Here is a 3,880-nt window from a genome sequence, read left to right as displayed (position 1 = left end):
TCTGGCTGCATTTTGGAAGAGGGTGAGAGAAATTACACCTCAGGAAAACTCAAGGATGCTGTCTCATCTGTCTCTAGGGGTTACAAGAGGAGAGAGGCAGGGTGCACTGTCATTACTAAATGGCGTACTTCGGACTGTTCTGAGAAACAGAGCCACTCTACCTTTGGCTAGTTGAGCTCTCCCCCCACCCCGCCACCATCCCACGCCAAAAGAAACAGTGGCTAAAACACTTTAACACTTTATAAAGGAAAATGTCCAGTTAAAACACAAATGTGAATAAAGACAAAGCCTCATCAGATTCTTTGCTTTATAATGTGACCATGAAACTACCCACTTAATAGAAATTAAAAGAAATGGTTCAACAAAGAATCAAACTGGTTTTTGGGGGGTATATCTTCACAAGGAATCTCTTTCCTCTTTACGCCGTGAGCAGACAGTGATTATTTTGGAGAAGGAAAAATAAGAGTGTGGAATTAGTAATGCAAGAGACTGAAAGGCAAGTGGCAAGACTAGAAGAATGCCTCAAACCAATGCTACTTTGTTCCCATCTCTACTGGTGCCTACCCCCCAAGGTAAAAGGCCAGAATAACCAAAGCCATTGTAACAGTAGTGCGCGCAGTTGTCAGCTGACGAACAACACAAAAACAAGTCACGCTATGTTATCTGTGGTCACGTTCTTCAGGGTTAGTCCAGTAACTCAAGACTTTACATTCTTTTGTCTTTATTTGTTTATTTTAATTAAACACGAAAAGGTTAATAAACAGACATAGTCCAGAGTTAGTAGGTTGGTATTATAACATTTATTAAAATAATGCTATGGGTTAATAGAAACAGCAAAGAACCAAAGAATTAAAATGCAAGCTATGTAAAATCCCAACTAAAACCCAAAAGTGTCTAATGTATTCATTCATTAGCTAACTAAAAGCCCAAGAAAGACAAGACACCCAATATAATAAAGTACTGCAAAACAATTGGCAATTTTCAGTTATCAAAATTGTGGATTCGGCATTTTGTATCCTTTTCTCAATCAAGAAAAAAATTCTTTTTGAATGTTATATAACATACATATAAAACAAGATAGAAAAATACATTATAAACTTGTAACAATGGCTGTAAATACATTATCTTACATGTTTCTCATAGGCAATAGGTTGGTTATGATACATACATAGCATGAAACTACTAAGATAATAAAGAATTGACAAAATACATGTCAGCTGTACGGTAACATACAAGCGACACTCCCATCTACCCACGCTAAAAAATTACATAATACTGTCAGAAAAGAAGTCTTAAAAACTACATATTTTAATAAGAAATAAATTCAATAAAGAATGATAATACTGAGAACCAAGGCATTCAGAGATTTCAAAAGTCATGCTTTTTTTCAGTTGATCCAAAATTTTATCAACTAAGTTTTCAAAAGTTTGTTCAGAGCCAACATCACTTATAAATGTCACACATTTATTTCATACATTTACTTTCTTCCCCATAAAAGACCTTTGATAAACATCTAAAATGTCCAGGTACAACGTAGTTGAGATGAAACTGGATCAAATACTGGTATTGTTTTTAAACTACTGTCACCTCAAGTGTTCGAGTGTCGCAAATTTATTCACCAACCAAACAAAATAAAAACCAAAATGGCACAGCATATATTGTAAAGAAATCAGAACAACTGTATGTGTAACAGAAAGACAAAGCAGTGGCACATTAAACCCACGCTAGCTGAATACAAAATAATGAATGTCTATTGCATAGTAAATAAACTGAAAACGGTTTCCAAGTGAGACAAGATGATGGAGGAGGTCACCGCGAAGGTGCTTCCGAGCTTACTGCGGACCTGTGACTGGGAAGCTGTGAAGGGGTGCGCGAGGGGATGAGCTGATGAGCGGGGGACCCACTGCCACTTGGTATTTGCCATATCCGGTACTGAGCAGGTAAGGGCTATTCCCTCCAGTGTTGACATGGAGTCTGCTCTGTGCACGAATTGCTTCAACTACAGAACTGACTCCATTTCATGAGAAACTGCAAGCTTAAACTCACATGTAGTTGAGCATTTCTATGCACAATGATGCCAGTTTTCTTCATTTGTTTTAAACTTAAAAAAAAAAAAAAAAAAAGGTGTGTGGGGGTAGGGGGGCCTCTTAGGATATTAAAACCACCAAAGATAGGGACTACCCAAGTGATCTGATATGGCAGAAAGAAGTCTGATTAGGTCTGGGCCATTAAAAAATACTGTTCTCCAGAATGAAATCACAAAGATTCATTTTTGTGAAAAAGTTTGCTAGGGATACTATTATCTTCAATTTAAAAAGAAAAAATCCAACATACCCCTCCTTCTCTGAATAAAATAAAGTTCTACGTTTGTCTGTAAACTGATGTTCAGATCACACATAATTTTTATCTCAGAACCTTGTGGGCTACCATTAAATATCACAATAACCGAAAGTACTCAATAATGATTTTAAAAGAATGATGTTTTAAAACTTACTTGTCAGACATTAGAAAAGGTATCAAATTTTTTCACAGTATCAGATTTGGCAAATTTCTATCAAGGTAACGTGGCAAAAATCATATAATTCAAACCATCAACTCATTTGTCTCCCCTCAAATCTTTCACATACTGGGCGGGCGACTGAGTAACATGCATTAACTTGTATTCTGAGGGAGGAGCTGATCTTACAAGACACTTGACTAAATGACCATGAAGGAAAATAAGGCACTTTCTTTTCTTTAGACTTATTCCAATACTTAAAAAATAAAAAAGAAAGACAAAAAGGCTCTTTTGGTCTTTTGTTTCTTGACAACCACCAGAAAAAATCATTTAATGAAATAAAGGGTTTCTTTGTTCTTTTTCTTTTTTTTTTTTTATAACACTTGAAAGTATAAAATGCTACATTTCCAAAAATATATATATTTTTTCTGCACCAGCACCCTTGTATAGTAAAAGTATCTACTTTTTGTTCATTTGTTTCAATGCACTACACTTTATCTACAATTTCATTACATGTATACAGCAAATAGGCAAGCATGGCTTTTACATCCTTAATGATTTTTTTTTTCTATACAGGGAGGTTTAAAAAAAATATTTGAACAGTTTGCCCAGTAATGTGACACATAATGCATGTACCTTGTTCTCGTATAGTTTTTAAAGGACGTTGTAAAATAAAGGTTCAGTAATTTTAACTCAGATATTTATCTTTTTAAAAATAGTGTTGCAGTTTTGCTCTTTGCATTACTTCTCAAAATTCCTTGTTAAGTTTTTTCTCTCATGGCACACTTCTAATATTTCAAATTTTGGCAGGCAATATAAAAAAGGCTGCAACTTCTGCCCTTTGAGGGCACTGTAGTGACTAAACAGCGTATCAAATTTTGAATACTTTTTGAAATCACTTCACCAATGACATCCCTGACCAAAGGTTCATGCATGATGCATCATCACACAGTACATTCAGAGAGCTGTGACTCGCTATGAGAAGAAGGTTCCTAGAAGTCTCTCACAGTAACTGCCTCTGTCACTGAGTAGCTAAGGGCCATCTGCCTCCCCTCCTGAAGTGAGGCCTTCTTACCGTTCGCTGAGGGCAGGGCATGAGAAGATGATCAGTGCTGTGGGATGAATTGGGCCTTATTGCTTTACTACTATTCAGTGCAGGTTCTAGAACCACTTTCACCCAAACAGAAAGAAAAACCGAAAGCTGAACTGGAGGACAACAATTTCTTTGTCTTTTGTTTGGTTAGATGGTAAGACGAACGGACAAGTGCCTCAGCTCGCTGCACTGACGACAGGCAAGCAAAGGCGATTACCAGTTAACTGATCAGCAGGCAGGCATGGTCAGGTCATCATTGGGTGAAGAGTTCAGAGGTCAGAAGGTCATAG

This window comes from Mustela nigripes, chromosome 5, assembly GCF_022355385.1.
Source record: "Mustela nigripes isolate SB6536 chromosome 5, MUSNIG.SB6536, whole genome shotgun sequence".
Taxonomy (NCBI): Eukaryota; Metazoa; Chordata; class Mammalia; order Carnivora; family Mustelidae; genus Mustela; species Mustela nigripes.
This window is presented reverse-complemented; position numbering follows the sequence as displayed.